Source organism: Ambystoma mexicanum, chromosome 7q (assembly GCF_040938575.1).
Source record: "Ambystoma mexicanum isolate Mex_15411 chromosome 7q, UKY_AmexF1_1, whole genome shotgun sequence".
NCBI classification, from domain to species: Eukaryota; Metazoa; Chordata; class Amphibia; order Caudata; family Ambystomatidae; genus Ambystoma; species Ambystoma mexicanum.
In genome coordinates this window covers 503633810-503661450 of record NC_090941.1, presented here as the reverse complement: position 1 = coordinate 503661450, position 27641 = coordinate 503633810, and the positions used below count along the sequence as shown (strand labels likewise).

General features: G+C 44.4%; 2 protein-coding genes across 4 annotated transcripts in view; one reads left to right on the top strand and one right to left on the bottom strand.

Annotated features, from left to right (window-relative positions):
• RB1 (RB transcriptional corepressor 1) overlaps nt 1-27641 on the top strand; it is a 2466185-nt gene that overhangs the window by 1485819 nt on the left and 952725 nt on the right. The window lies entirely within an intron of this gene.
• The window catches only part of LPAR6 (lysophosphatidic acid receptor 6), a 1904-nt gene continuing 1866 nt past the window's right edge, over nt 27604-27641 (bottom strand). Inside the window, exon 1 of the mRNA XM_069639389.1 lies at nt 27604-27641. This exon is cut by the window's right edge and continues 1866 nt beyond it. The gene's annotated coding sequence lies outside the window, so the exon portion shown is untranslated.

The following is a 27641-nucleotide window of genomic DNA, read 5'->3' as shown; positions in this document are numbered from 1 at the left end:
ATTCCGTTGAGTGGCCCTTTTTGTTCACAGTGCTGCAACGAATGGGACTGGGGTTGGCGTTTATTGCTATGATCAGGCTGTTAAACACACAGCCGGTAGCTAGGGTGAGGGTGAATGGCCAGATGACACCACAGATAGCCCTTGAAAGGGGCACTCGACAGGCATGCCCACTCTCCCCACTGCTTTTCGCTTTGGCGATCAAACCATTCTAAGAATGTACACGGGAGAATCACATACACAGAGGGGTGTGCAGTTGCACACGCATATGATAGTAATTTCGTTATATGCGGACAATATGGTGCTGTTCGTAAAGGACCCAAAAATCAACCTAGATCCGATAATGAGGGTTGTTCAGAGCTTTGGGGAAATATCCGGTCTGAGAGTAAATGCCTCCAAATCCATACTCTTCCCACTGACGGAGGTGGCTGAACAGTATCAGGATGGTTGGGGCTTCCAGAGGCACATGACTCAGACCCGCTACCTGGGGATTAATGGTGCTAGGGACAGTGCAGTAGTGTATCATAGCAACTACCTAAGAGGCCTGGATCAAACTCGAGCAGCGGTGGCGGGGTGAACAAACCCCCCCCCCCCCAAACCCTCCCTGAATTTATATGGTTGAGTGTCCCTAGTTAAAATGACGCTGCTTCCCAGGTTCCTTTACGTGTTTCTGAACGCCCTGATAGTGGTACCTAGGGTATACATTCGAGAGGTGAAATCAGTAATATTGCGGTTCCTGTGGGTGGAGAAGCACCCTAGATTATCTTGGGATATGTTAATGTTAACGGCTCCGGTCTCCGCGGGGGGGTCTGGCATTACCGGACCTTGAAATATATTATCATGTGGCACAGGCGGGCTATCTAAAGCACTGGTACGACATACAGGTGGATAGGAGACATGTGGAGCTGGAGAGAGCGGTGGCAGCACTGAATCTTCTTAGATTAGTCCTACTCACAGCACTGAGCAGAGTGCACTCACCACGGAACCTAGTCGAAATAACTTGTAAGGCAGGGGCACACCTTGAACATAAACAGAAAGGGGGAGTTCTCTATTCCCCCATGCTTCCTGTGATGCACGTGCCCGGGATCTCGATCAGGGCCTAACCAGGCTTCGTAGCCCTGATGAAGAGGCTGGGGATATCGAGCTTTGGGGATCTCTTCCCAGAGGGAAGACTCGTGACACTAGAGGGGCTGAAGGGGAAAGGGGTAATGTTGGCAGTAGACATATTTATGTATTTCCACCTACGGGTGGGTTTAACCCAAGTATTCGCATCACTTCTGAAACAGCCCCAGATTTCCCCCATGCTGGATAAAACATTGCAAGGGTCGGTGGGTAACAGAATGACGCCAGGGCTCTACGCCATGTATATGGAGGCTGAGGGTAAAGCCTGTAATGTGCCACGGCAAAATGGGGAAAAACCTTGGGTAGGTAAATTCCGGAGGAGACATGAACATATTGCTGCATGGGGATCATGAAGGGAGCCATTAATGCACGATTCAAACTGATCCATTTCAAGTACATTCATCAATTTTTCCACACCCTATTACCCAGATGCCTCTGGGAGATGCAAACACCGAACAAGCAGACTTCCTACATGTGTCCTGGAATTGCCCTGCTGTACAATGCTATTGGGAGGAGGTATTTGACACTATTGGTGACATAGTGGGCCAACCCATACGCTTGAATCCGTTAATAGGCCTACTGGGTTACACCAAAGACATCCCCAAATGCACTAGGTAACTAGTTAGCCTGTTGCTTATACTTGCCAAACGGTGGGTGGCAATACACTGGGGAGGATCAATGAGTCCAAGACGCACACAATGGAAATTAGATATAGCATATTGTATAGACATGGAAAATGGTTGGGGGTCGCTACATCAAAGTCGAGGCAATGCCGGCAAAATGTGGGATGCGTACACACAATGATCTGACGTTCTGAGGCGGCTACAGATACCCCACCCGCAACATGGGGTGAATGTTAATCAACGTGGATGACACGTACCACCGTGACAGTATAATCTAAGGAGCGATTGTGAAGGTGTACTATAGCCATCACACAGACACATGGCTGCTATGTCTCAGAGCGTGAAACAATAACGCATTGGGACTCGTGGACAATAAGATATATCTGAATTAGGGTGGTGTACTGGGAAGGGGGGCGAGAAAGGGTTGCACCAGCACCTAGTGCTGACTGTTTTTTTTGTTGTTATTAAATGCCAAGAAAGAGAGTATAAAAAAAATTCAAAAGGTGCTGTTATATCTAGATGTTAACCTTTTCATATGTTCTTAAAGTTATTACCTTTCGGTTTTGTCTATGTTCATGGTGCACATACATGGGTCAATAGGCAGGCCTGAAACACACAATTCATTTGTATACATGAAAATAAACTTTAATGCTATTAACATTTTCTGATGATGCTGTTTTTCTTCCTTATTTTAGTTTCCCTGTATGTGCCTCTGATTTGTATGCATTGTGGGTCTTCATATGCATACTTGGTTCTAGCACAAGTGTGTAGTAAGTTGTTAGGCAGAATCCTGTGCAGTTCCCCTAGGGAGCACTACAGAAGATTAGGACTACAGGTAGATGCAATAGATCCCCTTTGGTATCAGTCTTTACCACAAAGATTTAGTTGGCAGCTGTGGCTAAGCAGTCAGGCTTATCTCAAGAGGGAGATGAGCAGTATTCAGGGTTTACACAATAGGACTACAGTACTATGGTACAAGGAAACACTGACCAAAGCTTTGTATTAAAAAGAATATGTATATATTTATTTTACACACTTCTAATTCAACACATCAATCATAAGTATTAAAGCAAAATAAAATAATCAAGAAAAATATACACAACTCCCTAATTAAATTGTAGACAAGTTTGAGCCAGAGTGAAAACTGAGCAAAATGGCGCAGTATAAACTAAGCAGAAATGGCACTCTAACAATTTCTCAAAAGGGAGGGAAAGGACAAGTTATAAAGAGTTGGCCTCTTACACACTCTAGCAACACTTCCCAAGATCATTGTGAACAAGTTTAGGCAAGGAAGCACTTTAGCAATAGTCATACATGGGTGAAAACCGAGCAAAATTACACTTCAATACTTAAGAGGGAAGGAAGAGTGGTTATAAGAGTTTTTGGTGCACCGACACAGTTGAGGATGAAAAGCAATCTAGTGAAGGCAGTTGTAACAGATTTAGCCAAAGTCAATAGGCCTGTGCCAGAGTTACTGGTACAGGGCAATGTGCCCAGGATCAAAGTGTTCTAGTAGCTGCAGTGAAGTCTTTGGTTTAACGATTCAAAAGGAAGGTGCAGAAGGTAAAAGATAATGTTAGTCGATAGGGTTGGCCAACCCAGGAGGTAGGTAAATGATTTCAAACACCTTTTAGCAGTACCCTGCGAAACGGGAGGCCTGGCGGAACAGTGTACCTGAAAAAGTGGAAGCGGCTCCTGCAGTGGCGGTGGTTCCTGGATGTTCCTGCAGTTCGTGTTGTCCAGCAGAGGAAGAGAGGCTCTCGTCGTGGAGGAAGGTTCGACTTACTGCACTGCCCAGGGAAGAAGCCAGCCGCGGTGATGCCGAAATGGATTAAAAGGTATGCTCCTTTAAATCGCGGTCGTGGTGGACGGGTACCTGGCTATCCGGTCTCCGAGTGCAGGGCACTGGCGATTCGACCAAGGCAGGTCCTGGAAGGCGATTGTCAAACTGGTTGGCCCCACCAGCTCAAGGGAAGAAGGCTCTTGCAGATGAAGATCTTCTGTCGTCGTGTTGAGAAAAGTGGTGAGACGCTGCAGCAGGGCTTCACTGGTGGTTCAGTTGTTGCAGGTGTCTTGGGCTTCTTAGTTCCAGTGACGACGTCTTGTCCTTTTGTCCTCCAGTCCTCAGGACCACCCCCATTCATACAGCCTAGCTGTCACTCACACAGTGGGGTGGCTCTACCGGCGGGAGAACCCCCAGCCTATCAGGGCATAGTGCGACTTGGGTTGCGTAGGCAACCCTTTCCGGGGTGCCTATCCCCCCCTCCCACACATCCTGTCTACCCCAGACTCAGTGGCGCCTAGAGGAGGGCTTCTGTGCAGAAGCCCGCCAAAAGGACGAACAAAGGATCCCCGACCTGGGTTAGGACTATAGAGAAAGACACGAGAAAGAAATTAAATCAAGGTTCTGGCAATAAAAACCTACCGGAGTAAAGTTAATATTAAAATAAACCGGCTGTATTTAGAGGCTGTCAGTAAAAGTGGTAGCCTCGAACAATGGGAAAATCCCATAGGAAAATATTTGCGGTCGAATATTTATGGTAGAAACCACTGCCACCAGCCAGAAACGTTTGAGAGAGGGACTGTACAGTACCCCCTCGAAAATGAACACGAGGGAAAAACGATTAACCCTTTCCAGTACTTCCATATTAAGATGGTTTTACTGGTTTTGTTCGTAAAGATTGACTAGTAAAGTCAATCGGGCCTTTACATGCCCTGGGAGACAGTAGTCAGTCCCAGGGTATGGAGTCTGTTTGAGGGTCGCTACGACACCCATGTGGTACAGCACGGAGGGTGCTGTGTACCACACATGTAAAAAGATTAATCCTATGAGGGTGACAAAATCCCCATAGACCATAAGCACACAAGATAGCCTAAAATACACACTAGCAATCTGTCTAAGAGTGGGGAAAAAAAGGGTCTCGCTCTTAGCAGGAGAAAAAAATAAACCCCTCAAATCCAGCAAAGCTGCTTGGGGACTCTATAGGTAAGGGAAATTAGCCATAGAATGAGAATTCTCCCTAACATAAGTCTTGAATTGTTAGCTAGTTATTACTTCTTCAACATATACAATCACCCCGACCTCATGTTACCAACATTATAAACACAACCCCTTGTAGGGACTTTACATGAAAGCTAATTTCAGATGTGATGTCATCAGTGATGTCATCAATGGCATTTGCGATGTCATCTTTGATGGTGTGTGTTAGTTATGGTTGTTTAGGTTAGCATAACTGTCGAATTTCAGGGGTGTTTCTGTTTTACCTGTAACCATAACGTCCCTGTAACAACAATGTTCCCATATAATTTCATAGGTTTATATATATATATATATAGTACCAAACTTTGGCTATGACCTAAGTATTCGGCCGAATTCCGGCTGGAAAAAAGCTATTGAGCTCCGCCCTAATTGTTTCTTGCTGAATACTTTGTCCTTCTCATTTGAATAAATTGCAACAAGAATACAAAACTGAATAGAATTAGGTCAGACACTTAGCCACAAAACCAGACAAATTGCTATCACACAGCTGTAAAATATCTCGTATTGTAATCTGCTCTTTAGGCCATGTTTTGCTACAGATTCTTAGACATAAAAGCTGCTCACCTTTCATACTTAGCCAGCAACAATACAGGAACATCTTTTCTTTTGGTGAATGTTTATATGCAATGTGCACTTTCTTCAGTTGGAAAAGACAAAGAAATGTGCATATTTTGCTTTAGGATACATTCAGTCCCCGTCATGTCACTAGCCATTGCGTACGTCATAGTCCCCCTTTTTCTTTTTAAGAACTTGAATCCTGAGTTTAACATTGTCTGATATTTTATCAGACATATTAAGGTGCATGTTTGTGTATTGGCGAGGGGGAGTGGCAAGGATAAGTGAAAAGTGAGCAGCGTTTGTTCCTATGTGTCATGCCCATGGAGAAACATTAAGAATTCACAATAGGTAGTGGAGACTAGCAGGGCTCGGTTATGTCAGGCAGAGTGATATGCCCCCACCTAACGGGCCTCTCAGAGGAATTTATATTGGGTGATCTATCCAGTTCAATAGTGGGCCAGTGTGCGAGAGCGGGTAAAGATCGGTGTGAGGACTCTGTATGAGACAGAGAGCTATGCTCTGTTGGTGGAATTTGTAGGACGTAGATTCGGGAGATCCAGATAATTCCTGGTATAGGCTAAGTCGGGCCCGAGCCTTGGGTGCGGGCCACGTGGCAAACGTGGGCTGAACCAGCAAAATGAGCATGTAAGTCTTGGAACCAAAGACACCATTGCTGACACTGCTGGCATACAGTGCAAGTCCCCATTACTGGCGTCCTGCCTCAACACCCCACAAGCTTCCTACTTGGGTGCTGTCATCCCCTAACACAAATACCATGCATGGCATTTCACCTCCCACCCCAACAAAGCAAATCCCCTACTTGGAATCCTGTTTGTCCATCCCTACTAAACATAAATCCCTGCATGGCTCACACCTCTCCAGACAACGCAGCGAGACAACACCCTATACCTATACCTACTCGTAGCAATCGGACAATGAAGGCAACCAGCAGCAGAAAGTGATTCTGCTTTAAAGAGGAATACAAAAATAAACGATCGGGTAGTAGTGATTAAATTGCCTTTTTGTTCTGCAAAACAGGACTATTCCTCTGAAATTCCTCTGAAATGTTTCCTTTTTAAAGCATTTTTAATTTGGTTTGGCTAGTGGCAGTGGGTTCAACTGTGACGTAAAGCAATTCTCTAATGAGAATGTGCATTTAGGGCCTTTCCATCGGGTTAATATATGAAAGGGATTTGGATATGTGCTTTGGCTTTCCTAAATGTTAAGCCCCTTCACACGCTTTTTTCGCAAAATAAGCATTTTGCTCATTTGACAGACAAATTAACAGCTGGTTAAAGTACTGTCAAGGTGACAAAGGAACAGACCAGGCTGAGACACACCTTTCTATCAGCATGAGTGATTGCGGACCACTGTTTACTCCGACAAATTGCGGTTTAATCACTTCTAGAAGCATTTTAATGCAGGGGCAAGAGGGATACCGGTAGTGCTCGGGAAAAGTGGCCAGGTCAAACTAGCCTTTTTTTTTTTTTTATTATAAAGAAGTGGGTGTAAACTGTACAGGGGAGCCTTCAGCGTGAAGAAGAGGGAGAGGAGACAGGACAATCCTGCAAAGCTCACACTGAAGGCCACCAGAGGGGTGCAGTTTAACATATGGGGCAGGTTTGTTTGTACGTTTGCACACCTGTCTGTTTTATGTATATAGCTTTGTAGTAAAAATATGATGCTTGTGAAATTACCCTTTGAAGAATGAAAGGCTGAATCATGTGAGACCTGCAAGCCACTAAGATTAATTCAGGGTTGTCGCTGCTTTAACACACCCGGCTTTCCAAGCACCTTTCGTTATTGCCCAAAAAAATCAGAACAAACCAAAAACCGCACTACACAGGCAAAAAGAAGAAATTGACAAGTATTAGCAAGTATGGTGGACAACTGCAGCAAATGTATTGGTTAGGATAGGACTATATTTCTATCATGTATGAAGGAAATGTTAAAGTATATTTTAGTGCTGCTATAATTCAATTGTTTTGGTGTCCATCAGTTACATAAACAAATTTCCCCTATGTATGATCCAGAATTGTCCTAATTTAAAACACATTTTTTAATGCAATGACCTGATGTGAAATCAATTGTAATAAATGAATGGGTGCTTACACATTCACCAAACACCAACAGCCTCTCTGGGAGAGTCCTCTCCTTTGTTTGGCCTATGAGTGGGTGGGGTGAATAGTTGTGGGATGGAGTTCACGTATTTCAGATTTCCTCTTGACTTGTGTCTTGCATTTGTCGAAATGAACCATTTTATACATTTCTATGTGAGCTGTTAAATTTTGTTCATTGCAACCTAGTCCTTTTGCATTTGTGAAACCTCCTACTTTGACTGCCACTGGTTTTGAATATGCAACAACCTTCTATACATTTGCTCCCTTCGTTTTGGTTAAATCTGCTTTTTTTCTGGCTTTTATACTTTAAATAATGATGCTGCATTGATTATAGTCAAGAGAAATAAAAGTATAGAATGCATTTAAAATGGTGCCTTTTTTCAAGTTTGGAACATAATTTATTAAATAAAGCAAATTATTCGTCTTCATATCAGGCTTCGGCCAAATAGTTGACAAACCATTCAGTATTCTGCCGAATACTATACTAAATATGCTATTCGGCATATATATCTAAAATAAATAAATGTATTGAGAGCTCCCAGCACAACTCCTTTGCAACTTCGGAAGAAGTAGCTTACCACCAAGCACCTGCAATATGAGCGGCTTCTACAATCTGCTGAGCACTAGTCATCTGTAATATCGCCGTTTTCCGAGTGGTTGATTGCTTAGAAAACATGTTGGTCGTAACTTAAGTTGAACGCCCTGCGCCACCCCACCAAACGTGGGCAGGCTGCCAGTGCATTAAGATCATGGTTGGCTTTATATTAATACAAAATTGTGTTCACCGCTGGCCCTGCACAGATTGAAACAGTGCCATGTCGAACTGAAGTTACAAATTATTTTCGGGGGACAGTTCTGTTTTGAGGGTCTTTCTGAAAGTGCTGATGGAGGGTGCAGTGCGGATGTGAAGAGGTGGGGTGTTCCATGCCCTCGGTGGCCCCTGTGTAAATGCTTGTTTTGTTTGACTATTAGTTTGCAGAGTGGATTGTGTAGAAGATGCGGGCTTGCTTGTCTGGTGTTCGGTGATGGGTTTGTCTTTGTCGTGAAGGTAAGCTAGGGTTTTGTGATGAATGGCTTTGAAAACAACTTGGAGTCCCTTGAAGGCAATTCTCTGTGGTGCGGGTACCAGTGGAGCTGGGCCAGAGCGGAGATGGGGGAGTCTGGCTGCTGCATCTTGTATGGCTTGCAGGGGGGCATGGATGCTGTTGGGGAGTCCATTGAGGGGGGAGTACATTGCTGAAGACCAGGTTGGAAAGAACCACTAGCTGGACTGCATTATTTTGACTGCATTGCTTAAGTCGTCAGGAGAAAGTATGTGTCTGAGCTTTCGTAGGAGGTGTAGTTGTAGGTTGCACGTTTTATTGACGACGTTTGATATTTCGTGTGATTCTTTAAGCCCATACAAAATTGACCACTAGAACTTGCAATGAGTGATTGTAATCCTAAAGTGGAAAGGTAGACTTTGAGAAATATCCGGTGCTATAATTTCTTATGCATTCTACAAAATGGGTCGCAGATTCCTAAAATGTATTGGTCAAGTGTATCGTCTTTTGTTTATAGCATAGCTCAGTGGGTTTACATTCAAGTTGCAGAGCCATCTATTGCCTAGCAAAAACACATGCAATGTGGAGAACACACATTTTAGATTGGCCAGGCAAACTACTACTTTCTTATCAAACTTTCACAACAGTCCGTTGTTTTCAGAGCAGTACTCCCGGTTTAGCTTCAGAGATTCGAAGCAAAACTCAGAATAAAATAACTTTCTTTTTTTAAAAAAGATTTTTTTTTATTACTTGTATATAATCAAAATAAGATTTTTACAAGGACTCAAAAACATTTCGGTAGCACGAAATTAAAGTTCATGATAGACATCACCAAGGGGACAAGAACAAAACAGTGCTTCCACCAAAAGGGATGTACGAAAGTCAGATGGCAATGTTCGATTTAATGTTTTCGATCGCTAAATTCAAAAGTTTGGCAGACGCTGTGTGCCATCGTGTCTTGTCCCCAGTGATTAAACGATTCCACCAGATTTCTTCGTTACCCGCAAACGAATTTACAGTCAGAGGGCTGAAAAAGGCGATCCTTGCTTGTTGCAGGGCGGGACAGCGCATTAGCAGATGCCTGATGGATTCTGTTTCTTCAGGGATTTTACACAGTCTACAGGCTTTTACCATAGATCCTGTTCTGATCGCAAGAATTTCCTGCGTCTCCAGAACGATGAGGCGGGCTTTTAAGAAGATTCTCATCAATGATTTATTAGGATATCTCTTACAATATGTCATTGGTTCTTTTAGTTTGTTAATGGTCATTGGAAGATGGGCTAGGAGTTTGTTGTGTGCTGTTTTTTCCGTAGTCAGGATCCAGTCTGTATGTTGCATTTTGGATTTAATCCTAGCAGGATTATTCTTTAGATCTTCCTTGCTGCATGCAATTTCCTGTAGTTTCAGGTTTTGATCCATAGCCCATTTGGTCATGGTCCGGTTATTGCCCTTTTCAATCTCTTTCCCCGGTCATTCGAGAGATTTCAAGGCTCTCTGGATGAATGACTTTCCTGTAAAGTTGTAGTGAGGAAATATCCACCACAGCTTTTAGGGAGACAAGGCCAAGTTCCCGTCGTATCGGAGCTACAGCGGTGGAATTGGGTAAGCCCAGAACGGATCTCCAGATAAATCCTTCGAGTTTAAGCCAAATACCCGGAGGAATAGACGGGGTAGCATCCATGCCATATGTCAGCGAGGGGATAATCTTGGACTTGTAAAAGGTGATGGCTGGTTGTAGAGAGAATTTGCCGAATTTTCTCTCAACTGCTCTCAATTGAGCAGCTAGATTCTTTGACTTCGCCCATAGGTCGTTTTGCAGATTCCTGGCCCACTTCGTACTGTCGAGTTGTACACCAAGATACTTGAAAGACTCAACCAGTTCTATTTTGGTGGTGTTGAGGAACCAGTTGAAAGCCTCTTTCTTTTTTGTCCCTGGTTTTTGGAAAATCATTATCTTGGTTTTTGTTTTGTTGATTTCCAAGTTGTTTTCGGTGGTATAGGCTGACAGGTTGTCCAATTGTCGTTGCAACCCGACCTGGGTCTGGTCAAGCAATATCGGGTTGTCTGCGTATAAAAGTCTCGGGACCTGAGTAATGCCTATTTTGGGTGGAAAAGATCTTATGGTAGATTGAGTTTCTTTAAAATTTCTGAGGAAAGATATGAACAAGGCGGGGGCCAGAGGGCATCCCTACCCTATTTTACTCCACGCGAAGTCGGTATACTGGTGGACGTTAAACCTTGATTGTTTAAGTGGACTTTTATACTGGTGTTTGAGTGAAGGTTGATTATCGGGTCCAGAATACCCTCAGGACATTTCCAGGACTTGAGTTTGGACCATAGTTTGTGTCTGTCCACTCTATCGAATGCTGCAGACAGATCAACGAACGCTAGGAACATCCGAGGGGATCCAGTCAAAACTCTGTCTTTGAGTAAGTTCAGACATAGTATATTTGCACTAGTACTTGCGATTTTTTGAAATCCTGTTTGCAGGAAATCTGAACATCCAGCAGTAGCAGCCCAATTACGAAAATGGCTTAGCAGGATTGTGGCAAAAACCTTTCCAATGACGTCCAGCAAGGCTATTGGCCTATAGTTCAGAGGGTCGTCTCTGGCTCCCTTTTTGAAGATCAGAACGATCAGAGCTTTTTTCCATGAGTCTGGAATGGTTTGGGTTTCTCGACAAACTTCGAAGATTGAACTAATAAGATTTGCCCATTCGTCCGGATGTTGTTTGAGATCGCAGTTCGCGAGCCCATCAGGGCCTGGGGCTCTAGACGATTTCAGTTTCAAAATGATTGATTTGATCTCGTCGATCTCTGTCAAATCCACCCAGACTGAGTCCTGTTGTTTTTCTGGTTCGTTGTTAATTCCATTTATTGGCTCAAACAAATTCAGAAAATGGGCGGTCCATTTTCCTTCAGGTACTGGATTTATCATCTGTGAGTTTTGGAGTTTGTTTGATTTGTTGATTAAAGACCAGAAGTCTCGAGATTTTTTGTTTGCCAGAGCCTTCAACATCTCCTCGGCGTCCGACTGGTATAGTGCATCTCTTGAGTTTCTCAGCCATTGTTTATAGAGTCTTGTTTCTACCGAAAGTTTTTCCCAAAGTATTGGTTGATTCATATTCGCTGCCTCTCTTTAGTTTTCTCAACGATCGGCGTTTGCTGGCTAAGACTGTTGTATTCATGAGTGTGCTGAATGGGAAGATGATTGCAGATTTTCCTTGTTTTTTTGAAAGGAAGAAGGAGAGGGATATAACTCGATCTTGCCATTACCGTTCTCAATGTTTTATCAGACGTTACGATGCAGAATTGATCAGCAAGTTTATGGACATCAGAGGCGATCATGTGTAGCCGGGTGTTTTGAGAGTTAGTCTCAATGACGGTGTCTTAATACTGAGGTATGGGCCGTTTACTTCTGCAAGTGAGATTTAGTAGATAATGGTCGCTGTACTTGGTTTTGATAACTTCAAAGACAATTATGTTATGAAAAACCGATTCAGAGGCAAAGATGTAATCGAGAGTGGTGGAAGACCCGCCACGCTCCCATGTCGGTATCAGCGAAACTTGCTGCGTGACAGTGGCCGTATTCAAAAGATTTCTAGATTTCATAATCGAATTCCACGCCCGACCCCTAGTTGTAGCAGACGATTTGTCTTCATCTGGTCCCTCTGGTGTACTGTGTGGTGTGCAATTAGTGTTCAGATCGCCACAAATCAAAATGTTGGGGGATTTGTATTTGATAGCGATCTCGTCGATTGTATGGGCCACTTTGTCGCACATATTCACAGTGGAAATCTTTTGCGGATTCCAGTAGATGTTTGATAGCTACCAAGTCTGAAGTGCAGGCTTGGGAGAGTCTGATACAGAGTTCCATGTAATCATCACTGCCAGAATTTCATAGCTGCAGGTTATGACTTCTGTGAAAGATATGCCGCATCCTGATTTGATCGCCATCAGTAAGCCCGAAGAGGGTCGGCCCAGGGATCCTTTAAATGCTGGTGAGATTTCAATACAGTAGCTGTCTGAATCTGGTTTTTCCTGCAGCCACGTTTCCTGTAGGCAGATGATGTCATGTAAGCCTAATTCGTGAGATTCTGGCCTGGTGAGATGGACACGGCCTCTGGTGTTCCATGATGCGATGCTTATGATTTCATTCGAGTCAGTTGACTGTACATGGTAAGGGGCGAGTTGTTCCGGCAGTGTGCCCCCAGGTGGTTGCTATCTTTTGTCTCCTGGTGTTAAGATAGAGCGGAACCAATTCCATTTACCCTTCGCAGTAATTTTTTCAGAGTGGATTGGCGACTGATCTGCATTTTTCTCTGTAGATTTGTTGGTAATTGTCGATGATCTCTCCTCTTGAGTATGGAGTCGATGGCTTGACGGGTAGGATTGGTTCTGTTCGTACTCTTGCTTGTGTCTATAGTTCTCTCTATAGGCTGTTCTCTCGTCACTCCTTTTGGGGTATCTTGGGCAAACGTTTGGAGTGGAACCATGTGACATAAATCCATTGGGTTTTTGAGTTTTGTTAGTTGTCCAACGTGGGCTTCTTTCCCTTCTTGCTGGTCCATAAAGATCTTCTGTTCGGGATTTATACCTGTAGTTTTTTCTTGGAGATTTTATGTCACTTTCTCTTTGTGCTTCTTTTGGATTGAGAGATGTCATCTCGTAAAGGTTGAAACCCAAATGGGCCAACTCCACGTATATTTCTTGGGAGATTTCTTGGAGCGCAGTGGTTTTTAAGTGTAGAAAGGTTTTTGCTTGATTCATTCTATGATATGACTCAATAAGAATAAAGTCCTCAAGAGTTTCACCTTTTCTAGAGACTGTATTTCTGTTCAGAATCATCTAGTGATCATTAGTGCTTTTTGCTTGATTTTGAAGAGCCGGGTCGGTTCTAGCCGCCGGCCACTGATACTTGTTTGGCTCTTTCTTAGATGTCTCACAGGAGAGGTTCTTCGGTTTAGTCGATCTCTTGGAGATGGTAGATCTCTTTGCTGTGTCAATTCTGTCCCATTGATTTTTGATTTAGTATTTTTTACTTTGTGTTTCTTTGCTGTAGGGCTGGTGCTAACCCCGACTGATGCCTGGTTTGGGCTTTTCGAAATTTCAGGAGACTGATCGTTAGCTCTTGGTGGTGGCGTTGATATTTCCTCTGTTATATCTAAGTGCTGAGTTAGCTCCATCAGGGAGCTATGTGCCTGTGGTTTTAGGTGTAGTAATGCAAATAACTGAATTGTTGAGGTTTTGTTTTTTGCAGATCAACTTCGATTTTTCTTTCGTCGAGTCTTTTTGATTGGTTTTAGTTGACATCAGAGGATCCAAAGCCGACACACTGTGATCCGTTAGAGTCACTAACTGTGGCGATTTTCAACAAAAGCTTGTTTTTTGGTCCAGTCGTTGCTTGTTGTTGCAGGGTTTCTGCTCCATTCTGGTCTAATGAGGAAACCACTGGGTACTGAAGGGAATGTTCCGTTTGTTTTTTAAAAATTGGAGCGACGACAGGTGGACTGCAACATACTTCAGTTTGCGTGTTTTTTTCCATGGTTGTTTTCAACGGTTGGTTGAAATGCTGAATAAGGCCTTCTACTTACTTTATTTTTGCGTCCCACAGCTCGTTCGGGATCTATTTTCTATTTCTATTTTCTATTTCTTTCTTTGATCGAAAGCTGTAATATAGCCTTCCACAAAAATCAATTTGGAATGCATCATTGCAGTTAATACTGAGTTGTCTTTCAGTGTGTCATTGATCGCTTCATAAAGCTTTCCAAATGGTGCTAAGGCTATTGTAATTGTAGACATAATTATGGGGAGATCTGTTTTTTTAGATGGAGAATCCTTGTGTCCTGCGCTAGTTATTTCGCTGAGTCTGCGATTTTTTTGGAGGAGATTGGGGCCGCGAGGGGTGTTGAATAGATGAGTCAAGGGTTTCCAAAAGCACGTCTGTTTGGGTTTGGCCATCGTCAAAATGAAGACGAACTGGAAGAGGTCGAGGCTCAGGTTCGATCAGAGGTGAGGTCGTTCTAGGTTCCTGGCCCCGGATCGGTGTCGAGGACATTTGTTTTCCCTGTGTTGGCCCCAGTTCTTGTCTGATTACTTGGTTTCGGGGAAGTTTCTGGTGGCAGTGGCTTGTTTAGGAGGCCAGTAGCCACAGGCTCTTCTTCGTTTGAATGATCTGCCGAGGCTTCTTTATTGGGTTCCTTTACTCGTTGCGGCTCTTTGTTTGTATTTACTGCGGATCCTGTTGATAGTGTTTCCGCACCGGGCTCGTCCTGGGTCTTATTAGAACCTAGTATTTGATTTTGGATGGCCAATTGAATTTGAGCCTGGTTAGGTGTCCCTGACGTTAATTTCCTTGATTTGCTTACAGGCGGGAGGTCCTGGATGGCCTCCAGAATTTCGGCATCAGATAGTTCATTTGTCTGATCCAGCTTTCGTTTGTATTGCTTGTTGATGAAGTCTTTAAGTGCGCTGGAAAGCAGTGGTGCAGGTAGTGTTTGCTTCCCTGTTTTTTTTTTATCTAAGTGGCTTCTGTTTCATGTTTATTATGGACTTTTTTTTTTCTTTTTCACTTTTTGCACTGAGGTCTCGAGAGAATCATATATTTCAGATTGAGGATCAGGGCTTTGATCTGGATGACACAAGGGAGGGTTTTGCCTTTTTTCTGGCTGAAAACCGTCGTTAGGAAGACCTGATTTCAGATGGGGGCCCTTTAGGCTGTCACTGGCATCGACAGCATTTCACCTTCATTTGTTAGGGCAGAATCGATTGTCTGGGCTGCGAAGGGCAGAGCCCGGGAGTTTGTATGGGTGCTGACTTGTATCTTTGGGACGGTGGAAGCGTGGATCTGTGCTACCACAGCCACTGTCGTTGCAGATGGTCTGGGTGCTGACGCCGTGTGAGAGACCTACCAGGGGCCCCCCTGCCCCAGCCGCTGCACATCAAGGAGCAGCGCTGGAGAAGCACGGGCGTCCTGGTTCTCTGGAGTGCCCGCCAAAGCTCACGCAGGCGTCCCCCCGCCCGCGACCAGAGGCCGCCCGCCCGACCCCGCCCCCGGAAGGCCAGCACTCAATCCCGCGTCCAGAGCCCCCTGCTCAGGGGCGCCGGCTGGTCGTCCTCCGACAACCGAAGCCGGGGCTCCACTCGCCTCCGATAGAAGACGGGAAGGCAGAGGCAACCGGGTGGGGGTAGGTCCGCGATCCGGGGTCGGACGCAAAGGTAGAGAGAGCGGGCAGAAGCCCACAGAGTCCGCCAGAACTACGGGGATCACAGGAGTCAGCACGCCGGGAGACCGGGGCTTCGGGGACACAGGTAGAGGTGGAAGACTCGACGTAATAGCTGGCATTAAGTCTGTGACCTTGCTGTTTTTTGTTAGTTGTTTTAGCACTAGCTTGCCCCGAGATAGCCAGAGCAGCTATGTTGGGGTGTAAAGGATTGGTGGGCGTAAAGTTTGCTGAAGTGCTGAAACTGGAAGGGGGGCCATTAGTTGACTTTGCAGCTATAGCATGCTCCGCAGTGTTCAGATCCATCTTAGGTGTGCTAAAAGACTTTGGTGCTATGTTCCTTGTGCTCATAGAGTTTGAAGAGCTTACGGAGCTCGTTACAGGCGGAGGGATGGAAATGGTTGTCTTGGGGGGCAGTCTTACCTCCTTTGGTTTTTTGCTGCATGAAGAGGCTTTGGGCTTATTGCCCTCCATAGTTTTGGAGGAGCTCCGCAAAATTCGCATGAACGCTTCTGATGCTAGGTCTGTTGGGGTGGTAGGGGGATGGGAGCCTCGGCCTCTTCGGTAGGCTCCATCCGCTCCTGCAGCGGACTGCAGATGACTGCACACTCACCGCTCCGTGGTGTGAAATGCTGGTTTAGAAGAAACTGGCAACAGGCACTGTAGACAGACTGCAGATGACTGCACACCCTCTGTCAATGGCCCAAGGCAGTATTCCTAGACGCGGTGTGATCTAAACTGCTCACTAACTGTGCTCTGAATCAACATGGGCGCGCCCATTTTTACTCTTCCCTCATGCAACGGCAGTCCGCTTGTGAAGGGCCTCTTGACGGAGACGTGACAATTCCTGTTTCTCCTTTTTTAAATGTGTCTTTTCCAGACAAAATTGGCCAAGTCATAAGCATGCACAATCGTTGATTAATTTATTTCTCTAAGTGTGGCTCATCGTGTGCTGTGACAGATTACGTTGAGAGAAATGACGCAGGGTGCTAATACCACACCCTCATAAGTATGTCAGCTGGAGATATTGGATTTGTCTCGGTTTATCATAGCGCAAGTATTAGGATTGTATGGCCGATAATAGAGAAACCATGAGTTTTCTAACATAGAGGAGCCTGTCCTCACTGTGCCCTGGGGTTCTGTTACAAATCCAATCCATCTAAATGGCTTCTCAGCCGCACCTAGTTCAGGGCTTTGTTACAGCTTTAGTTTGTGTCTCTTAGGTTCATTTCATACACGCAATATTGAAGCATAGCTGCCAAATTTCCCAGTTCCATGCCGACTATAAGCCATATCCTTACAATGGAAAAAGGAAACTAAAAGTTTCAGCATGCAATTGGAAGCAAAAACCAGCACTGGCCAGAGGCATAGACAGGGTAGGGCCTGAGCGGGCAAGGCCTACCCAAAATCTGTAAATGCCCAATCAGCAGCGCTGTGTAGGCATTTACGTATGTTGATGTCATTGCGGTGGGCCCGACTACATTAGCTTCAGTGCCCGCTTGGCCGACAAACCTGGCTACGCCTCTGGCACTGGATCGGGTTGTCAAGCCTGCTGCATTCACTCCCAGCTTTCTGAACAAGGGTGCAAGCACCTGCTGAAACTGTACCCCACTACTCCCCTCCATATTGCAAAGTATCTGGCAAACAGTACTGAGTGAGGGGTGGAGAGAACCCAACTAGCGCAATGCACAAAGCAATGGCACTCTTTCTGTTGACGAGAAGCACCCCCGACAACTTTCTCACCCAGAGATGGAAGTGGAATATAAATCATCGGTACGCCGTACAACGAATTCCTTTGTTTTTTACAGCGCATACCTTTAGTTCAAAAGCTCAAGAAACGCGTCTTAGACGCTTTTTATTTCTCCTGAGCCAAATATAGAATATAGAAGCACTGCCAGTTTCTCAAGTCACAGCTAGGCAGACTCCGTTAAGATGCTCAGGTTGCAAGCACATCTCTTTTATCGTGGCAGAGCCTTTCATGTGCCTGATGGAACATTTCCAACTCAAAGAGCTCACCAAGCAACAGTTACCTTGCAAATATATGATCGTTAAAGTGAGGAACGCAAAGCGCCCATTGAAAGATTTGTTTATATCCATGATGCCTGCTATCTTGACATGCAAAAAAATCAAGTTGCTTTAAGTCACTAATCAAATGTTTTCAACATCAGGAATAAGAAGCTGGAAGTTTTGTGACAAATAATCTGTATATCTTTAATATACAACTTTTTTTATTTCATATCTTAAATCACTGAAAGTATAGTGGGGTTAACTAGATTTTTCAGGTTGGCATTTTCTTGCATCTTGGGACTTATAGTTTACCATTCAGGATGTGAAAATGAATGCCAAATTAATGGTATTTTGGCTTAACATGTTGCTATAAGGATGTGCATGTTGTCATGTGTTTTTTTATGCAATGTGTGATTTTTGTAGGTAAACACTGTAAGACATTATTACTGTAGACCTTGAAATCCAACCATTTGAGCCAAAGTGAGTGACCCTGGTCAAAGCCCCAAACCCACCAACCGCCCTAGATACCCATACCTCCCGCCATCCTACCACCAGACTCTGTCCATTTTGAATGCAGCCAGAGTACCACTGGGTCCTTTTTTTCACTTCCACCACTGAAAAACAGTGAAAACTTGTTAAAAGGTTTTATCCACCAAATTGGAGGCCAACTAACAGAGTGAATGAAGCCTGCGACTCCGGTGGTATCAAACCATGCAACTCGGTGCCTCTGCAAAAGCCAAACTGAACCGCACTATCCCTCCTGAGCCTTTTTGCTTCTCCTAGTGGGAAAATCTGAACTACCCATAACCAAGAGCCCAGTACTGTGTATCCTCCTAGTGTGAAAAACCTGAGGGTGTTTCACTACTCGACCCCCCGGGATCCCTTATTCAGGTGGCCAGAGAAGGGCCATCACTATTGGATCCCGAACCTGGGGGTGGACAATAGAGGGAGGATTCCCTGGGGAGTGGGGAAGAAACACTGTACAGCGAGACATGGTATCCCCATTTTCCAACATTGCTTTACCCCATAGTCTCTCTACCTTTTTGTGGGATACTACAACTCCCATAATTCCCCTCCTTTCTGTGTCAGCCCAACTACTGAGAATAGGAAAACTGAGATTATGAAGATTATCCGTAGTAAAATGCAATGGTCCTGTCCCGGTAATGAGGCAAGGCAGGGTTGGGCACTCAAGTCCTAATCTCACACACACCTGAAACACATTGACGGCTACTCAGAATATAAGAGGTGGAGCAGGCAGGTGAACTGGGTCGCCTAGGTGCCCCGAAATCCGTCACTGGAGAATGACGTGCTGAACCGAGGGCTTGAGAGGTGAAAAGGCTTTAGAAGGCGTGGCGAGGGAGCCGTTTCTCCAAGGAGAATGGAAGGTGGTCACTCAGGGAAACAAACTCCAAAGAGAAAGCCTGATACAGATGCTCATTCCCCCAGGCATGTTAGAAGGCCCTTGAATGTCAGAGGGGTAGCGGAGAAGACCCTGACCTCAGCCAGCATCAGGCTATAAAGAGGAACACAGCTGGTGAGTTCCGAGCAGAAGGAATCCTGGTTTGTGAAAGGCATAAATGAAATACGATGTTGCAAAGCGAGGCCACGTGTATGGCGAGAGACGCAAGGAAGTTGAAAGCTTCAATTGTGCATTGTTGAAAGAGTGTGATGAGAAACAAAGTGACGACTAGGCCACATGTACGTTTACACGAGCAAAGAGAGACTGTTTGAAATTGTAAATTACTTAGGGCTCGACGTGTGAGCAAAAGTGAAATAAGAACTGTTATATTTGTGGGGCCCACTATGAGAATTTAGAAGACTGGGACACCTAATGAGAATTTAAAAGAGGCTCTGGAACCCACAAAGTGAAAATTGTGAAAGACAGTGCTGAGGGCACGACAAAGTGAACATTGTGAAAGACTGTGCTGGGGGCACAACCAATTGTAATATAAAAAGGAGCACAAACTGTATAGATTGCCTTAGTAAAAGAGTGGTCCCGCGCAGGGCTAGCGAATACCGTGCGTTCGCCAAAGTCTCTGTCACGTAAACCATTGAAGGATTGTTGAACTGTTGGGGAAGGAAACCCCCATCGTCAACTGTTTTGGTTGATGCTGAATCAGGCAAGGGAAGCCTCAGAAAACGGTGGTTTGAGACATTGATACCAAAGCAGACGAGGGAAGCATGTGTGTACTGTATGCTGATGAACTGTGTGAATTCTGAGCCAAGCAACGGAAGCCTGGAAGAACTGCCTCATTGACCTGTGTGAACTAGTCACCCAAGCTCCTAATTAACTTTTTATTACAAAAGCTTGGGGAGGGGGTGTTATCATAACTCCATTGCCATCCTGCTATTATTTGACTCACACTTTTGTTTTGACCTAACCCCGTGCACATTATCATTGTAGAATTAAGTGAGGACAAGATTAGGTTTGACAGACACCTTTATTTTGACAAGACTGACTTTGACATCCTACCTCTAATTATAGAGATAGGAAGCCTCCAAACCCTGTAAAAGTTGAATAAAGTTTTTCCAAACTGTTCATTCGTGTCTGTCTTCTGAAACCATGCCTAACTCACATAAGTGACAGCCAACTTCCAGAAGATTTGGCATGCAACGCCCACGATCCCTCAGCATTCAATAGTTTCACTGGGGCTGATGGGAGTTATGTACCAAAACTTCTAGATGTTGAGCTATTGCTATCGCTCTTCGTGTGGCCCCTTATCCGTTGCTCCTTCTGTGTGGACCTTGGTACAAAAACCATTCAGAGCAGCAGAAGAATCCTAATAATGCATTGTCAGCCACGGGAATAAATAATATCACCCTACAAGTAGAATGTGAAGAAGAATTCAACATTAACTACTACATCAAAGAGAACGTGAACTTGACTGACTTGCAGCTTTGCTGCTAATGAAACATGGGTGTCTTTCGTTTCCCAAATATAACTATTACACGTTCTGTTGCCATGTGTGTACTATACACACACACACACACACACACACACACACACACACACACACGTGCGTTGTAATTAACGTAACCACCCACCTGTACTGTTTCCAATATCCTGCACAAGCCGTGTTTGTTTGCAGTTTGAGGCGCCACTCCCTCTATTCCACTGCTCAGTGAGGGAGGTGCAGCATGACTAAGTCATCACTACTCCTATGGGATGGTCCAGCCCCAGCAGTAGCATTAATGTGTTGTTCCCATGCCGAGAGCAGCTTTTCACAGCGTTTGCCAGTTTGCTCCGAAAAGCAACAGGAAGTTGCGTTTACTGAGATCATTTAGGCTACATCTGCCACTGAGTTAGCGATTGGAATCGGCGTACTGTTCCATAGCATTAATTGAAAAATCCACGGTGCGGTTGTTTATAGTAACTGGCTGTTGGTGGCCATTTTACACGTGAGGGCCAGGGCTGCAAGCTCCCTGGATCTCTAAGCTGGTCTTTTAATAACTGCACTGAAGTGTCCCACGCCCTCCCTCCCAGCCTCGTGTGACTACCGCCTAGGTAGACATTGTGGGTGGCAGCATTGCTGTAAGGTATTCCAAGCTATTGGAACATGGATAGGCGAGGCCCACTTAAGGAGTAAGTGAAAGTACCCTCGTAGCTGGCATGCCTCTCTGTCTAAGGCAAACAGACCAAAATGAAGACCAGCAAAGGCATCTTTTTCTGTTATTCAGACAAAGCCAGTAGCCACCTCGCGCATGATGAGCAAGAGGTGTTGTGGTAAGTGAAGCACAGCTGTCCCACCCCTGTACATGTGAATAATACCCCCCCAGCTAGTGAGCTATATTTTTAGATCGGGAATCAATAGCTCTGGCCCAGATGAGGATGTTAGCACGTGGAAATTATGTTAGTCCTCCCTCTGGAGATTATTTTTGACAGTCTCTCAGCCAATCGGAATATTCTGAGTGCAGTGCACTCTGAACATTCTGATATCAAAGGCAAGCAGTGAAACAAAAATGCAATTTACAGTCAAGCTTTCTTTTATCAAAACACCTGTCTGGGAAGACCTTTTTACCAGAAAAATAAAATGTATCTCATCAAAGAGAAAGCTAAAACATAATGATTTCACTTGCAGAGAACCAGTGTAGTTGTATATGTCACCTAATGCATGCTCATGTTAAATCTGCTCCATTTGAAACAAGTTTACAATTAAAATGCTTAACATATGAAGGCAACCGTGTTATTTAAATAATACAGCATAAACCACATTTAATTTTCTAACTCAGGTTGCCTCTTTACTTCTATTAAAGTAAAGGTTTTTATATCACCAATATATGTGCTAATATCCTTCTAGACCTGGGCAGGGGTAATTATTGCTTGGGGTAGTGACCATCTACCAAGTTATGCCCTGAGGCGGGATAATGACCCATCCCTCTGTCTATAAGGCTAGATCAGTGTACCACCATCTGAAGTGTTACCCATACTTTGGGCATCACTCAACACAAGTTTTAGTGCTGTTGAATTGTGTGTTTAACCTGCCAATTCTTTGGTTCTAAAGCATTCCCTCTCATAACGACAGTGCACCACTGACCGGACGACGCCACATATACACCGGATAAGATATCTGGATACCAACCAGCTACTCCACTAACTGCTCTCGCAGTAGCATGCGCAAATTCTACTCTACGTCACTAAATAAATGCACCCACACACATGGTAGGTGCTTCCCTACTAACCCCAGTTCACTACGCAATATGACCAGGGGTGCAGGTGGGGCTAAGAAAGCCGGCTCATTGGACAAATTCACTAAGGCTGCTCTCTGCCGAGAGGCAGTGACGGCTGCCCTGCACTGTAGTTGACCCCCAACAGGCAGGGAGGGAGCACCCCCACCCCCTTCAGAGCTGCAACAAAGGCTGACCACTATGACCAAAGGATTTTCAGCAGTGAATTGAAAGTTAGAAGTCACACTAAAAGTCCCCACTATCCGGGCGCCACTAGCGAAGGAAGTTCAGCGAATTAACGAGGTTAAGGAACGGATTGGGGAACCGGAGGATACTGTTCATGTCCTACGATCAGCAGTGCAAGCCTTGTCAAAAGACATGAGATATGTCAAAGCCAAATGCGACGACCTTGAATCATGCTCTCAGAGAAATAACTTGTGATTAATCAGAGTCCCGGAGAACACCCTCACAGGGAACATGGAAGAGGCGGTAGAGCAGCTGCTCAGCGAGCTGCTGGGAGAACCACAAATATCACCCTTCTTTGCAGTCTAAAGGGCGCTGGACCAGAAACATAAGCCTGACAACTTTCATAGGCCTATAATAGCTAAAATCCTAAGCTACCGCGACAGAGACCTACTCCTGAAATTTGCAAGGGATAAGAAAGAGTTTTGTATGTGCTCCGAAGTTATTCAGATGTTCTCCGATTTTTGTTTTTTTTGTTTTTGTTTGTACCGGTTCAGCCGGAGGGCTGACATTTTCTGGGGGTCAAAAAGTTGCTGCAGGAGCTCAACATCCCATATGCAATGCTGTTCCAAGCCCGACATCGCTTTCAATTTCAGTGCAAACTGTATTTTTTCACGGTTCCAGACAAGGCAGTGAAATGTATTGAGGTCAAAATATTGACTCAACAACCACCTGCTATGCCTCTGGGGGACTTGTTAGCAACATAAGGCGTTCCGCCTCCTAATATGCCCTAAGGCGCCAGCCAAGCTGTATGTGTAGATGGCATTGGAGTTACTATCACTGCAACTGTGTACTGCATATCCTTATGGTGATTTCAAGAGATGTGCTTAGAGCGGTGACAGTATGCCCCCACTGCAATGGTTTTGTTTTTTACAGTTGGGAAGTCGGCAGCTGTTTTTCAGGTGGTACAGTTTTGGGGTAGGGAGGGCATGGTTTACAAAGCTACTTTGGGGGGGGGGGCAGTGAGGCTGGGTAGGGAGGGACTGGGGGTAAATGGCGTGAGAGGAGTGGCAAACGAGATGGAGGCAGGTGGGGAGGGAAGTTTGTAGGGGGTGAACATTTTTAAATAATGTCTTGGCAGACCAGGGAGCGCATTGATATGCACTACAGCGTGTGATCACAGCAGTATGGACCTATGGGGCTGTTACACCCGTAGAGCGATATGACCACTTGGAAATTGGATGTCGATTAATGTGTTGAGTTGGAATGTCACGAGTGTGCGGGAACTACTCAAAGGTGAGAGGTATCATGGCATACATAATAGGCATAAGATTAATATGCTGTTCCTCCAGGAAACACATACCACGACTGGGGTCTGTGGGAATATAGCGACATCATGGAGGAAAAAAGAGGTATTTCACCACATATTTGACACAGTCCCAGGGGCTTAGGACTCATCCATACATCACTTCAATTAATACAAATAAGTGCAAACTAGTAGTATCAGAATGATACTTTTGTTGAGCTAACTATATACTGTTTGGCAAAGACCAGTGTGTTTTTTTTTAAAAAAGACATGCATTTCTCTTCATAGAAATTTAAGTTGTTACATAATGCATAATTAGTGTTGCTACTGTAGAACGCTGCATTGTCTCCTTGCTTTACAGTAAAGTTTAGGTTAGTGTATCTAAATCTCAGTGTCAACTATATTTCGTTTTTTTTGGGGAAGCTGCATCCTATCGACAAGTGAACACTTTTTAAAAAGCACATCATCACAGAGCCAAATGCTTTTGATTGCAAGCCTAGTTCTGTGACCTTCTGGTTACATGCACCTGTGCAAATGGTGCTCAATCCACGAGCTGGTCCCATACTCCTTGACATTCTATCTTCTCACCCTGTTGCTTTATACCAGCTACCCTGAAAGTGAGTTGGCTTCAAACTACAATCGTCCGCCTAGTTTACCCGGTTTTCTGACTGCTATACCATCCACTCTCCATAGTCTCTTACTTTCATTCCTCTTACATAATGAATGTATAAATAAAGGTAACTAGATGTTTACACAAAGTAGCGATCAATAGTTCCATCCAGTCTATACATCTACAGCAATACCATACACTGTAGGTAGCCACCAGAGCTTGCTTTCTCTAGGATTATGATGCATTATATATTTGCTCCTGCGGGTTAGCTGGACCAACTGTTTTCACAGCCACTTTTATCATATTTATGTGTCCCCTATCCTGCAGCTAACCTTTCACATTTTACAGAGACTAATTCCGGGCACGCAAAGTCTTTTCACTTACTCGCATAATCAAGTAGATTGATGAAGGGTGAGTACCATTTACTGGGGCTGTTTGGAACTTTTATTTAACATTTGCTTTCTTTTCAATGGAATGTCAAATGTTTCACTGTGCACGAGTGGCTTCTTGTGGTGACTTGCACCATTTTACACAAAGCACATTTACATATCGTGTCATCCATTGCCATGGTTCGGGGTAATTTCTCTTAGATTGAGTATGTAAACTAAATTACTCGACCTGCCGGTCAAGCCGAATTTTTAAGAATTTGCAAGGCCTGACTCATCTCATTGATGGTTTTTCTTCAGTGGTAGACAGAACTGCTTATTTTATGTCTTGGATACAAAGGACTTCTGGCTATATTAAAAGATATTACAACGTTGCTAATCAAACGGGTTTGTTTGATAATCAAGAAACATTTAATTAGCAAACTTTGCTCATCATTTTTTTGAAAACTAATGTATGACTTGTACAAATACTGTGGGTGCTCTGAGCACAAACCACCCACAAGCAGCAAAGTTATCCTGCCTTTGCTGTGCTGTTCCACCAACCAAAGCGCGCCATCCCTTTTCCCAAAGGCCAAGATTAAATTCAAAAGCTGTGGAGCATGCATCAAACCCAATTACATAATATGTTTACATTTGTATATGATTTATAGTCATACTGATACTTTACTTTCCTAGAGTGGTTGAACATCAGCATCTATGGCTGCATGACCTGCTACCTCTCAACTGACTGGGCCTCCCTGAACAAGTTGTGCTCGATGGTTGCTTCCTTACACCTATAGTTTTATTCGTGTTTAATGGCAGTTGGATTTCGTTTGCTCCCACCACGATATTGTAGTTGTGTGCCTTAGCCATAACCCCTTCCTTTAGATGTTAGAGCAGTGCAGGCTGAGAAAGTGTTGAAGAAGCCCTATCCCCAGCCAACATACTGTTACCTTGAACACTGTTGGTGAGCTTCACCATGCAAGCTCCTAGCTGCCATATATCTGCTTTTGCTTTCAAGCTTATCATAAAGGCAGCGGTGGACTGGCCCCCAGGGAACTCTAGAGATTTCCCGTTTGTCCTCTGCAACACAGACCTTTTTTGAACGGGATCAAGTAAGAAATTTACCAGTATATGTTAATATAAGGCCACTTTGGAAAACGGTCTCAGTGCCATCTTTGGTTCACAGTTAAGCTCAGCAGAAGAATGTTGGGGTACCATTAAGCCCTAAATCGAGACAGGATCATTTTGGTTTTTTATTTCCCCCAGACCTATCGTACCCTCGATTGGAACGGATTAGGGAAGGTAGTGCTCTTCAAAACCACAGTTGCAAATGTGCCAAAAGTGGAGGAGGACACGCAAAATAGAAAATCTACGACAACTTGCTACATTATTTATAAATCAATCTATGGTGAATAACGTTAAAGACAAAATCCCAGAGAGCAAGCCATGCCACACCCTCCTTGCCAGCATCCATGTCCTGGGAATATATATGGACAAATTGATTTTTAGCAGAGCGCAAGGTCCATTGCGACTACTGGCCCTGCCTGCATATAAAAACAAAAACGACTGACCCTGCTTTCCAACGTCATCTCCTCTCCCTCACAATAATCCGACACACTGAATTATCCTACCACTCCATCTCCTAGCAGCCACTGCAAATACAGTAACACATTTATGTAATGTTCCTGGGCTGCATATCCCCATCAATCACCACGTTAGTTATGCACTCAATCTATGTATCATGTTGACCCTGCGCAAAGCACCCAGCCAGAGTGGTTTCCCTAGCCACTTGGGATTCATGTGTACAGTGTTACCTTTAGTAGCGCTCCCCGGTCCTCAAATGCAAATACCAGCTAATGGGTCTCCCTTACATGCAGCAAAGTATTGCACTAAACAGTCTGTCCGAACATTACCATCGCTTAGTGTTGCCATTGGACCACCAGCCTAGGTGTCCAGTAAGTAACGTGATGGCCTTCACTGCGACGAGTTCCTTAATCACACAACAGGGTCAACCACAGGCAGGGGGCATAGCTGGTGCAAAAAACACTTTGTTCTCAATGCAAATAATAACTACAGCGTACAAATGATTGGCTAGTTTAGTGACTTGGAGCGATACAACTGGCAAACAAGACGCATTATGATAACTGTGCGCAGAACCCATGTTGTGCCGTTGAGGTAAAAGGATTGAGCATTGTGTGTATGTATATGTGTGTATATATATATATATATATATATATATATATATATTAATTGCAGTGTTATCACACAAACACGAATTGTGGGCTGGTGGCGAGCTTACCTCCGCCTATAAACGGGACAACCTGGAACATCTGCATCACCACCAGAAAATGCCCATGTAAATGCATTCTTGTATAATGTAGCTTAGTGGAACACGAACATACTGCTTAAAAGCTATGGAATAGTAAGAAGCAAACCGTGTGAAAAACTGGCCGAGATAACCACGCGTGTCTCGCACATTTTTCTTTGTATTCCCCTCCTTGTACTTTTGATTACCTGCACCAAAAGTACGGCACAAGTAGCAGAGTGCTAAGAAAATAGCGTCTGAGCTACCTCCTCCACTGGGCCATGTTTACCTGGAACAAGAGTTCAGATTGGAAGTGGGAGAGTGTCATGATGACCACTGCATTAATGTAGACATTGCATGTCTGCCAAAGGCATTTTGTCACACCCACCTCACACAAAACAGCAGGCATTCCAGGGGGAAGAAATTGGTAGAAGTTCAATTTTTGATTTTTTAATACTCAAAATAGGCTCTC